The sequence below is a fragment of the Sinocyclocheilus anshuiensis genome, unplaced genomic scaffold (assembly GCF_001515605.1).
Source record: "Sinocyclocheilus anshuiensis isolate Anshui unplaced genomic scaffold, SAMN03320099.WGS_v1.1 scaffold502, whole genome shotgun sequence".
Classification (NCBI taxonomy): Eukaryota; Metazoa; Chordata; class Actinopteri; order Cypriniformes; family Cyprinidae; genus Sinocyclocheilus; species Sinocyclocheilus anshuiensis.
In genome coordinates, this window is record NW_015544194.1 from 2,360,307 (window position 1) to 2,374,023 (window position 13,717).

Sequence of the window (13,717 nt, forward strand, 5' to 3'; positions counted from 1 at the left end):
ATGCGAGCAGCTATCGTCGGATCATCAGGATGGAATGAGAGGTAGAGTTGAGTGTCATCAGCATAGCAGTGATATGAAAAGCCATGTTTCTGAATGATAGAACCTTGTGATATAACTATTTTTGTTAGCAAAATTGAGCAAAATCAAGCAATATTATTTCTAAAATGTTAGTCACTTATTGCTTTACTGAACTTTTATAAAATGATTATTAAATGTGTTATCATGCTGATATCTGCAGAAAAACGGTACTCTTTGTGTGATATAGATTAAGTTCACTATATTAAATTATATAAATATAAAAATAATACAGAAGCATTTTTGCCGTCTACAATTTAGAATGCCTTGAATTTTGAGTTTTAATAGACTAATAAATCACGTGTATGCACTCTGTGTGTGTGATTTGGCGATATACTTGATAATGGCAGATCGCACATCATTACAACAACACTTACCATATTATCACAGAAGATATACTGTATATCGCACAGCACACCCCAACCTCGACTTGAGAAGAAAAGGAAATCGACCGCAGTTGTGTGAGCACTTGTTTGCAGATGAGTAAAAGTGTTTTTTAGAAGTCTAACTTGCAGACGCCAGACCACTGATTCGTCAAACCTGCTTTCCTGCAGTCCATGTTCTTCTGACTTCTAACTATTTTGTTGTAAGTAACAAATAGGCTATGCTTCGGGGAAATGTATCGGAGTAAAAGTATACATTTTAATTAGGAAATGTAGTGGAGTAAAAGTAAAAGTTGGCTGAAATATAAAAACTCAAGTAAAGTACAGATACTCAAAAAATACGTTAAATACGTATTATTACTTTGTTACATTACACCACTGTCAATAAGTGTTCTTTTGTGTTAATGTTGCAAGCTGTTCAAAATGTGGAGTTGGTTGGTTAAGCTTACTTCAGGCTGGCTGGCGCTAGGATCTGATTTACGATCATCCATGTTGTCTTGGGCCTCTTTGTGGAATTTGGCTCCTTGTGTTTCAACAATGATCTGATCGAATCTTAAATTGTCTGATTCGCTCTGATACACTACACCGCCATCTTACTATTCCCTACCGGCATAGAGCAACATTAGCTGTGTCTCATTTCGAATGCTGCACCCTCCGGAGGTCGCATCCTCTGTAGGATGTGTGTACGGAGTGTCCTCAACCCTCAGTAGTATGTATTTGTACATATAATTTTTATTATCTTGTTTCATACAGACAGACATCAAGAATTGCAGGCTCAACACCCATGTCCCTGTTCTTGAGAAGTTTTTTGATGGAGGGGATACAAAAGCAGCCTTTCGTCTGACGAGAGAGAGCCTCAATAAACTTATGGAGCTCCTTCTTTAGCAACAGAGACATAGCAGGGGTACAACACAGCAGACCTTGGTGTTTTTGTATTGGTTGGCATGTGTTGCATCTTACAGGGTTGTGTCAGAGGCTTTTGGGATGCCACGGCCAACTATTCACAGAATTATACATCAAGTGGCTGATGAAGTCATGGCAATTTTGCCAAAGGTCATGGCCCTACCAAAGTCAGAAGAACACCTGCTTCAGGTTGGTGCTGGTGTGACGGATGTTAATAAGAGTGTGCACTCACGATCTAAATTAATGTATTTCACTAATGATCCTTCCTTTCAATTTTCATGTATTTACTTTATATTAGTTGTTCATGAAAAAGTGATAATTTAATTTTGTACTTTGTGTCATTTTTGCGAAAAGAGTTTTATATTAATTTTACATCGTGACGTCATTTCTGTTCAGACCGCGCTGCGTTCTCAGACCATGTTGAGCACACTGAGGAGAGGTGGAAAAAATCACAGAATGAAAACATTTCTCATTGTTGTACTCTCTCTCTACTCCATCCAGCATCTGCATGCTCCTTGTTATTAAACCCTCCATCAGCAGCAGTTCCCGTGATCCGTCTCTTCATTTATAACACAACGCAGACCATAACAGTGACAGCGTGGGGCCGGTTACACTGGCTTTGCTTCTCTCACCAATCACCAGGCATTTAGTAAAGCTGTTGGAGCAATTGATGGATGCCATGTGAAAATAAAACCACCAGCTGGCCCTGATGGACAGTGTTATAAAAACAGAAAGCTGTTTGCCTCCATCCTGCTTCAAGGGATATGCGACCATCAAGTGGCATTTTAGACATTTTTGTAGGGTACTCCGGGAGTGTCCACGACTCACGGGTGCTTAAGAACAGCCCCATTTAAAAACAGGCAAAATATCCACCTCAGGGCTTTTTCCTCCTCGGTGATGGTGGGTACCCCTGCACAGAGAAGCCAATCACAATCATGGCACCATTTAAGAATCCAGCCTCACCATCTACTCAGCACTTCAATGCACATCTTTCCAAAGGCTGCTCAATTATTGAGTGTGCTTTTGGAATGATGAAGTTGTGATTTAGAGCCATCTTCCATCAGGCACTTGAAGTGCATCCAACATTTGCACCAAAGGTTGCATTATTTTTCTATATATTTGACCTTTACTTAACACACAACTTTAATGTCAGATCAAATAATTTACAATTTAAGGTGACAGAATGTTGTTTTCATATTTGTGTGTACACCATGCTGCACAACATCTGCCTTGGTGTTGGCGACATACCACCAGACGACAGCCAAGAGGAAGAGGAAGAAGGAAATAAAAAGGAATAAAAGGAAAGAACAAAAGGCTTCCAGCAGGCCGCCAGACCAAAAAAAAAAGAATAACAAACAAACAAAACAAAACAAAGCAAAATAATTAGTCTGAGGGACGAATATAAAGAAATATAAAGGAATAAAAATAAAAAGTGGTATTTTTCATCAGAAAGACCCAAGGCCCAAAATAACAAACAAAACCAATCTAATAAAATAAAACAGCAATAGATAACCTGTCACAAAGAAAAGAAAAATAAATACAATCAACCTAACCTAACTACTCTATGTGCAAAAACATTGTAGAAATAAGATTTAAAGAAAAGGGAAGTTCTCTCCTACATTACTACCACATTCCAAAGAAAACAAACGATCAAAAGAAACACTCAAAGACACTAGAAATACATTTTGGCTTGGTGGCTAACAGGGAGTCTGGATCAGTGTGACCGGCCCGAAGTCGCACAGCTCACTTCTGAAGAACGGAAGAAGCGTTTTAAAAGGACCGCCCGCTGATCACCCAGTTACCGCTCGTAGGCGGCAGCACTCTTAGCAAATCAGCGGCGATCTGAAACTCAAAAAGAAAACATCCAACAGAATACAAGTATTATGAAAACACAATGAAAAATAAACATCATATCGTAACAGGAGGCATGCAATCAAAGGGAGGCAGTATCTGGTGCAGCATGGTGTTTGAGACCAAGTGTCTGCCTTACAGGATGTCAACCAGGACCACGACTATATAAATCATCCAAATTAAAAAAAAGTAAGTTGAACACACTAAATACAATTGAATAATTGGCTACAAATACTGATTTTAAAATGAACTATATAATTACCTATACTTACGTTTAATATAGTTTATACAGCATTCTAACTCATTAACTTTTCATGGATTTTTTAAATCCTTAAACCAGTATATTGTTTTTTTTCTTCTTCTTTGTTCTTAGGCTTAGGAAGTCAGCATGAGAACTCATTTAAACATGACATCTTTTTCACGTTTTATCTTTTATTTTTGTTAATGTGTAACCAAAGATATTTATTCATTAATGATTGTGTTTAGCCATTTATAATTTATTAATTTAAATATTTAGTGAAATGTTGACAATAGAATTACCCTTTTAATTAGATTTTTATGTAACAACCCAGATAGCAAAATTCCTGAGGCCCAGATCAGGCCCACACCTGACACTTTCATCTGGCCAATATACAGTGTGGAATGATGGCACTTGGGCGGTCCGCTCCTGTTTGCCAGATTTGGGCCACAAGCAAGCCAAAGGAAGGCCCAATTTCAGCCATGAATAAACCAAATAAAGCGGAACTGACCCAAATACAGGCCACATTGGTTTTAATGCTGGCCCAGATCCGGCCCAGATCCAAAACCTTGCTCTTGCCCACATACTGTGAAGAATGATGGCACTTGGGCGGTCCGCTCCTGTTTGCCAAATTTTGGCCACAAGGAAGCCAAAGGAAGGCCCAATGTCAGCCATGAATAAACCATAACTGGCCCAAATCTGTGCCACATTGATTTTAATTCTGGCCCAGATCCAAAACCTTGCTCCTGCCCACATACTGTGAAGAATGATGGCACTTGGGCGGTGCTCTCCTGTTTGCCAAATTTGGGTCACAAGCAAGCCATAGGTAGGCCGAAGGTCAGCCATGAAAATGAATAATATAAAATAAACCATAACTGGCCCAATCTGGGCAACATTGATTTTAATTCTGGCCCAGATCCGGCCTAGATCCAACACCTTGCTCTGGCCTGCATACGGTTTAGAACAGGGGTGCCCAAACTCGGTCCTGGAGGGCCGATGTCCTGCAGAGTTTAGATCCAACCCCAATTAGACACACCTGAACCAGCTAATCCAGCTCTTACTAGGCATACTAAAAACTTCCCGGCAGGTGTGTTGAGGCAAGTTGGAGCTAAACTCTGCAGGACACCAGCCCTCCAGGACCGAGTTTGGGCACCCCTGGTTTAATCAAATGATGGCATTTGGGTGGACCACTCCTATTTGCCAGATTTGGGGCCTCAAGTAAGCCTTAGCATTGCCGCATGCAAGCCAACCAAACAAACCAAAACTGGCCCTAATGTGGGCCACCGTTGATTTTTATTCTAATCCTGGTCTTCCCCACATTCCTCATGTGGCCCACATGCTACATGGAATAGTGGCATTTTGGCAGTGGTCCACAAGCAGGCCACTACACAGCCACATTTTAGCTAATAATGAACCAAATAATCCATAAATATACATTATCTGGGCCACACTAAGCCTTAAGTGAGTTATGCATCAACAATACTCAACATATTGTAAAGAGAAATTAAAAAAATGTCCTCCTTAAATGTTAAAATTCCAAGACTTCGAAAACAGTTCTTCACAAGTTTGAACCTAAATGCTTCTCACTCAGACTCTACCTACACAGTAAGTCTATAAGTGTCATGGCTACACTGTGTTAAAGAGCACACGACGAAGACGAAAGGTTATATATCACAAGTCTTTAATCCAACAAGGGTAAATCCAAACACAATGTAGCACAGCAACATTCAAGACATGTAGCCGTAAGACCAGACAAACTCAAAGTGAACATACAATAAGTACTCAGACCAAACAAGGGTAATTGACTAGGCACACCTGAACAGAATAATACAATCAACACAACACGGGAAGTGGTGCAAAAGGACAACAAAGTCCAAATTAACAGAAACCGTGACAGTTAGAGCTATCATTATAGTGCACATCTGTTTTTATGCTGCACAGTACACATATAAAAAATTGCCATCAAAAGCATGTTTCAAAAAAATAAATTGCTGGGTATGTAGCCTTCTTAAGACTTATATCACTGACTTATATCCAGATCAACCTGTATCAGTTAACTGTGTTGCATCCTACTAAAAGTATCCAAATTCTATTAGGCCATATTTACAATTTCAAACTTCCATTTCAATTAGCCAGTGTCAAGTGCTACATCCAAACCAGAAGTGTCCCTCATCTGTTTTATAATATATGGGACATATTTGCCATTTCAAATATGGGACAAGTTAGGCTTACACACTGATTAGCCAATGCTGACTGTGCCATATATTTGCCAAAAGTGGCCCAAATTGTTATAAATTATTTGGGCAATATTTGTCATTTTATATGCGGGCCACTTTAAGCTCACAGTCACATTAGCCAGTGCTTACTATGCCATATCTTTGCCAAAACTGGCCCAGATACATTTTACGATAACTGGGCCACATTTGTGGCATCATATGCGGGCCACTTTAGGCTCACAGCAATATAAGCCAGTGTCATATTTTTGCCAAAACTGGCCCAGATATGTTTTAGGATAACTGGGCCACATTTGTGGCTTCATATGCGGGCCAATTTAGGCTCACAGCCACATTAGCCAGTGCTTACTGTGCCATATCTTTGCCAAAATTGGCCCAGATATGTTTTAGGACAGCTGGGCCACATTTGTGGCATCATATACGGGCCACTTTAGGCTCACAGCCACATTAGCCAGTGCTTCTGTGCCCTTCTTTTGCCAAAATTGGCCCAGATATGTTTTAGGATAGCTGGGCAACATTAGTGGCATCATATGAGGGCCACTTTAGGCTCACAGCCACATTAGCCAGTGCTTACTGTGCCATATCTTCGCCAAAATTGGCTCAGATACGTTTTAGAATAACTGGGCCACGTTTGTGGCATCATATACAGGCCACTTTAGGCTCACAGCCACATTAGCCAGTGCTTACTGTGCCATATCTTTGCCAAAACTGGCCCAGATACGTTTTAGGACAGCTGGGCCACATTTGTGGCATCACATACGAGCAACTTTAGGCTTACAGCCACATTAGCCAGTGCTTACCGTGCCCTTCTTTTACCAAAATTGGCCCAGATATGTTTTAGGATAACTGGGCCACATTAGTGGTATCATATGAGGGCTATTTTAGGCTCACAGCCACATTAGCCAGTGCTTACTGTGCCACATTTTTACCAAAACTGACCCAGATACGTTTTTAAATAACTGGGCCACATTTGTGGCATCATATACAGGCCACTTTAGGCTCACAGCAACATTAGCCAGTGCTTAATCTGCCATATCTTTGCCAAAACTGGCACAGAGATGTTTTAGGATAACTGGGCCACATTTGTGGCATCATATGCAGGCCACTTTAGGCTCACAGCCATATTAGCCAGTGCTTACTTTGCCAAAACTGGCGCAGATACCTTTTAGGATAACTGGGCCACATCTGACCCAACATCTCATCCATCAGAACAAACCACGGCCAGGTTTCAGCAGTTGGCTTTCCGTTGTTCAGGCCCTCACCTGACCCTGGATGTTTGCATTCCAAAGACAAAAAAAAATGTTAAAGGGATAGTTCCCCCAAAAATGAAAATTTGATGTTTATCTGCTTACCCCCAGGGCATCCAAGATGTAGGTGACTTTGTTTCTTCAGTAGAACACATATGATGATTTTTAACTCCAGCCGTCGCAGTCTATCAGTCATATAATGCATGGCAATGGTAACAAAATCTATGAGAGTAAAAAAAACATGCACAGACAAATCCAAATTAAACCCTGCGGCTCGTGACGACACATTGATGTCCTAAGACACGAAACGATCGGTTTGTGCCAGAAACCGTATTTATATAAATAACAGTATTTATATCATTTTTTTTTACCTCTAATACACCACTATGTCCAACTGTCTTTGGGCGCGCACTCGGCATCCGGTGCGTGAGGTGTGTATGCGCTCTGGCGTAGTTTACGGTAATGGGTGTGTTGATATCCAGCCGAAGGTTTAAACTGAATTTAAAATGGTTAAGAATAGAAAACGATTATACATAAAATATAGTGCAATCAGTTCGGACATCGCACAGTGCTCATTCAATAAATGCACAGCTAAACAGATGAGTTTTGAGCCTGCATTTAAATGTGACTAATGTTTTAGCACATCTGATCTCTTCTGGAAGCTGATTCCAACTGCGGGCGGCATAATAACAAGTACTTTAAAATCAATCCTAAATATAACTGGAAGCCAGTGTAAGGACCTGAGGACTGGTGTAATATGCTCAGATTTTCTGGTTCTAGTCAGAATTCTGGCAGCAGCGTTCTGGATGCAAGTAAGTACCATTTTGATTAGCCGTCGTACCTACAATGACTGTGCACTGTGTAAACAATGAGTGACGTATACGCGCGAGAGATCACTTCCGGCGCTTGCGTAAACTACGCCAGAGCGCGTACACACCTCACGCACCAGATGCAGTGCGCGCGCGCGCGCCCAAAGACAGTTGGACATAGTGGTCTATTAGAGGTAAAATATGATATAAATACTGTTCGGTTTCTCGCACAAACCGATCGTTTCGTGTCTTAGGACATCAATGTGTCGTCACGAAAATTTTCATTTTTGGGTGAACTATCCCTTTAATGGTCTAATGTTATTTGCAAGATATGAAGCCAGGATTAAGTTTCCGTAAGCATATCTAAGGAGCGCTCATTTTCCAACTCGAGCTGTATTATCTGGTCTTTTCCTCTGGCCGCAGTGCCGCTGTCAGAGGCAGACCGGCGGGGAGACTCAGCGTGAAGATGAGAGTCCTAGGGGTACGTCACGTTTTGGGGGCGTGGAAATGTCGCTACAATAACAGACCGGTGTGTAAAACTCTCGGACGTATTTTAAAGATTCTATGCCGTGAACTTTGAATATTTCACATACTTTTGAAAATCCAGTGTTTAGTTGATCCTGATAAGCGCTCGTCGTCACAGTTGTAAACACGACGGCTTTCTTCTTTGGTGAGGGGGTTTGGCGTCACGGCATCTTTGTTTCCAGGTGGAACATTAAAGAACGCCACACACACGTCTCTCAGAAATCCTGTATAATTCAACCAATCCGATGACTTCTTCAAAACTCCTGAAGTGTTTCCACTTTTGTGTGCCATATGCATCAGACGTTCAGCCAGCGGTCCGAGGGCGTGACATCTGTAATGTCAGATTACTTTTCTTAGGGAATTAATCATTATTATTCTAGCTCAGGTTTTGAACGGAATCGAATCTGAAAATTCGAAGTCAACCTGATTAGAACTGATTTCCAATTTGATAGTTTACACTTTATCAATGGTCGTCCAGCGAGACGTTAACCTCAGTATATTTTAACAATTTGAATATTTGTATTTTCCCTGGCCACGGGTTAATACGTTCTTTGATCAGTTATAAGCTACGAGCTAGGTAACAAGATCTTGGCAAGGTTCAACTTTACACAGTTCTAGAGAGAGAGAGAGAGCGCGAGCGAGCCACGAGGGCTTTGTGTCCATTTTTAGCAGGCTGACTTTGGTCCATCCCACAGGTCGTTGTTCCAATCAGAGAGTGGCTGCGGGGCTTAGCCACGCCCCATACTGTTCCTTTATCATGCATGAATCACATGCTTCCAGTGGGGCGTATTCCTGCAAGTTTTAATAACTTCTTATAAAGTGTCGTACAACACACACTGTTCAAAATAACGCCTATTATTTGGGAGTATATTGCTCCGATACTTTAAATGATTTTAAATGTTGTCTTTTAAACTTGGTCCATGCAATGTCTGCATTTCCTCTCTTAATAGAGAAAGGAAGAGGGGAAGAATTTCCTGAGGTCCATACACGTCATGCGGTGGTTTGCTGAGTTTGATTGAATCACATTTTCACTGTTCTTTAGGTCCGTTGTTTTGCAAGCCTGAGGGTGTGATTAAATTACTCGTCCTTTTCCTGTTGGATATAATAGTTCCATACATTGTGCGATCACAAGACATCACGAGGTATCTATAGGTTGTGAAAGAACTTTTTTAGTCCTTGATACAAAGAAAGCTTGGTTGTCTCCTGATTGGATTAGTTTAGACCTTGTGATGAGTTGATTCAATGGCGTATCAGTGTCTGTTCATGTAGAAATCCTACACATCTGAGGCTGAGACTAGGTCTGGTCTAACATGTCATTTTGGCAGAACTTTAATTTTTCCTTGTGATATCCCTTTAAAGGGTTAGTTCACCCAAAAATGAAAATTAGCCCATAAATGACTCACCCTCAAGTCATCCTAGGTGTATATGACTTTCTTCTTTCAGACGAATCCAGTCGGAGGTATATTAAAAATTGTCTTTGATCTTTCAATCTGTTTTCATGGCACTCAGCGGGTGTTGCATGCGTCCGTCCAAAAGAAGTTAAATAAAAAGCTCCCATCCATAAAAAAAAAAGTGACTCACACAGCTCCGGGGGGGAGAACAAAGGCCTTCTGTAGCGAATCGATGCGTTTTTGTAAGAAAAATATCCAAATTCATTAAAAACATCCAGTCTTATAGAAAAATTAATAAATAAGTTGTAACTTTTAAAATTGTAAAATGATTGTATGATTGTATGACTGTATGATTATGATTTATTTATTAGGGGTTTAAGTGTGTAGAGCTGAAACCCTATTGTGATTGTTAGAATGGCCAAAGATCAGCAATCTCCACGTAAAACTGATTGTGCAGACCAAACCATAAGTCGTAGAGACTTAAAACTTGGAGGGATGGTAGTACTCACAAGGATTGCCCCAATCGGCCTGGCAGGTGTGCTACAGCGATCAAAAGTATGAAATCGCTCATAACTCCTAAACCAAGCTCAAGTGACTTATGTCGTTGGAATCCTTGCCTCACGCCGGACAAAATGCATTCAGATTCGACCGTGAATTTTCAGGTATTTTAGATTTTTTTGAAAAACCTATTTTTGCGAAGTAGTCCTAGGTTTTTCGCACGATTGGAACCAAACTAGTGCAGAAAGATTCTCTGGAGAGTGAATATCAATAATTATCCCCCCCCAGTTTTTTTTACTTTCAACTCACTGTTGCAAAGGGACGCCAAAATGTTAGAAAGGGGCAGGGCTACTTTTAATAAAATGCCTATAACTTCACCAAACTCAGAACACTTATGTAAGAGCTCAATCTGAGCTCACATGATAAAATCGCAGAGCTTGATCACTTGGTGGCGCTTAAAAATGGCTATAACTGCGCAACCATTTGTCCTATCAACATGAAAATCGGTGTGCACGATCTTGGTCCAAAGTGCCACAAGTGTCTATAAGGACATTTGCATATAAGATGAACTTTGAGCACCTATTAGTGAAGGTTAACGGAGGCCGATCAGAACGAAACTCGGTGGGCCTGTTCAACTCACGGCCCCAAAGGTCTGTGAGAAATTTGAAAGAAATTGGCCACTGGGCGTAAATAGAACTCCTCATTCTGGACAACTTTGCCTCTAGAACCACTGCTGTCAATCAAATCGTTTGTTAAATGATTGAGAAAATGTAAAAATGTACTTTTGCAAACTAGTCCGAGGTTTTCTGCTCAATCTGGAAAAAAAAACACTGCTGTACAATTCTCTGGACTCTCTGGGTCAATAATTATCAAAGAAAAATGGAAATGTACCCTTTGGGAAGCTATAACAGCATCATTTAGAAAAGGGGCCTGCCCAAATTTACCCAAAATCCTATAAAGACCAAAGGAAAACTTCACAAAACCTGGCGAGCCCAAGCGACAGGTGATTCTAAACAAGCATGCAAAGTTTTAAAGAGATCGGACCACAGGTGGCGCTATAACAGTTAAAAATGATTCAAAAACACGTTTTTTCTATGGTAAATGACCTCAAATTGCAGAAAACATTCATACATTCACGCACACACTAGATCTTCCCACTGTACAATCTATTTCTTGATTCTGAACAACTTTTCCTCTAGGACCACTACTGTCAATCAAATTGTCCTTTAAATATTTGACATTATTTAAAAAACCTACTATTGCGCAATCCTCCAATCCGACCATAGGTGGTGCTATTACAGTCATAAATGGTAATAAGCTTCATATTTATATGGTAAATTACATGCACTTGCCAAGAATGATCTTTTTAATAATTGATTTAGCTGGTTACATCCTTGTTTACACAGTGTATTTTCCCTTATTTGCTTAAATGCCTTAAGCGATTGAACCCCGATAATTGCTCATTGCAGCTTTATTTTTATTTATAATTTTTTTATGATTATTTTATTATTTTTACTTAATTACCTTTTGATTTTTACTGTATACCCCACATGTTCTTGTTCAAATGTTTATGTCTATTTTTCTGATATTGTTAATAAAATAAATAATAAATAAATAATTAAAAAAGGGTATTTGGACATCACATGTGTCATCAAAGTACCACGAGAGCAAAGCGAGACCAGCCACCTAGTTCTGGCACAGCAGTTGCTCAAAATCGGCTGACAAAGCCTTGATGATGACACACTTTATTCTTATTGGTCAGATTCTGTGATGACAAGGACGACGAGTGTTGCATGTTATTTCTTAGACAAGTTCCTGTATCACTTCTGCTGTCCACAATCTTGCTGTCCAACATTTTTATGCAAAAACATGGGAATTTTAATCGCATCCACTTCTTCGGCTACAATCGACGCGAAAATCGCGTGGCTTGCCATGAATGACGTTGGTTCAGCACACTACAGAAAGCACGAAGTGTCCGACCTGACAGCCTTTTCTTTACTCCTCCCCCGCCTGCAACCAGCAGATCTCACCAACTGGTGGCAGGCTAGTGTAGTTCATCTCGAACAATCCTAATTACTTCTGTGATAAGGATAAATCATAATACGAATAAATAGGCTCATTTGAGATGCACCTAGCCTTACCTGAGAATTGCCTGGAAGCTGTGTCTTCAGGAAGTCGTTTCCCACTGTGCTTTTGGTCAGCGCAGCTGAGAGAACAACTGCGCTCGACTGCATGGCTGACTCGCTGTTGCGAGAGATTTTTAGCATACGTCGGCATGACATCTGGCCCTGTCCCAAATGGAACACTTCATGTGCACTTGCGGTCTTATGGACTTACAATGGCCGCCGCATGCGCGTGCTCGTTAAGTCCACAAGACCGAAGGGTGTCCCATTCAACATTTTTACGTTCAGAAGGTTGCTCGCAAGCAGCCCCTTTGCAGCTGCTATGCACCCTCGAGCCGCACTTCTGCCAAGCCCGCACTAGGGCGTACGGAAGAGGATTAGGGCCAAGCAATAATAAAAAAATAAATAAAACCATCTTGAGATTAAAGTCGTTAAATTTCGAGAAAAAACTTGTTAAATTTCAAGAAAAAAGCTGATATAAAATGTTGAGATTAAACACATTAAATTTCAATAGTAAAGCCATTATGTTTCCAGAAAAAACTCGTTAAATTTAGAGAAAAAAAGTCGAAATAAAATGTTGAGAATAAACGAATTAAATTACGAAAAAAAGTCATTAAATTGCGAGAAAAAAAGTTGAGATAAAATGTTGAGAATAAACTCATTAAATAACGAGAAAAGAAGTCGTTAAATTGCAAGAAAAAAAGTTGTTAAATTTAGAGAAAAAAGTCAAAATAAAATGTTTAGAATAAACTCATTAAATTACGAGAAAAAAGTAGTTAAATTGTGAGAAAAAACTCGTTAAATTTCAAGAAAAAAATTCGAGAATAAACACACTTGTGTTTATTTAATCTCGGTGGACACTGTTATTTAGCAACTGCAGTGGCGCAGGTTGGAGAGTAAAGCATTGGGGAGTAGTGTATGATACCATCGACTGAGTTCGAGACCAACTTTTGCCAAACTTGCTTTTCTTCCTTTTTGGAAGCTCTCTGATTCTTGTTTCTTCTCCTCAGGCAGTGTTTGAACACACAAGTGGTAACTAAATACATTTTTTAAATACAGAGATAGTATGTTAAAAGCGCATTTTAGTTTAGTTAAAAAAAATCTACTGACTCCAAGCTTTTGAATTGTATAGTGTATAATGTTACAAAAGCTTTTTATTTCAGATAAATGCTGATCTTTGGATCTTTCTATTCATCAAAGAATCCCAAAAAAAATGTACTCAACTGTTTTAAATTTTGATAATAATAATAATAATAATAATAATAATAATAATAATAATAATAATAATAATAATAATAATAATAATAATAATAATAATAATAATAATAATAATAATAATAATAATAATAATAATAATAATAATAATAATAATAATAATAATAATAATAATAATAATAATAATAATAATAATAATAATAATAATAATAATAATAATAATAA

The 13,717-nt window shown here is 39.4% G+C and overlaps 1 long non-coding RNA gene across 1 annotated transcript in view; it reads right to left on the bottom strand.

Moving 5' to 3' along the window:
- The window catches only part of LOC107696623 (uncharacterized), a 12,988-nt gene extending 2,433 nt beyond the window's left edge, over positions 1–10,555 (bottom strand). Inside the window, exons 1-2 of the long non-coding RNA XR_001635103.1 lie at positions 10,545–10,555; positions 9,075–9,076 (exon numbers count right to left, since the gene is read on the bottom strand). This is a non-coding gene — a long non-coding RNA (uncharacterized LOC107696623). The remainder of the gene's footprint in view (positions 1–9,074; positions 9,077–10,544) is intronic.
- Between the last annotated feature and the right edge of the window lie 3,162 nt (positions 10,556–13,717).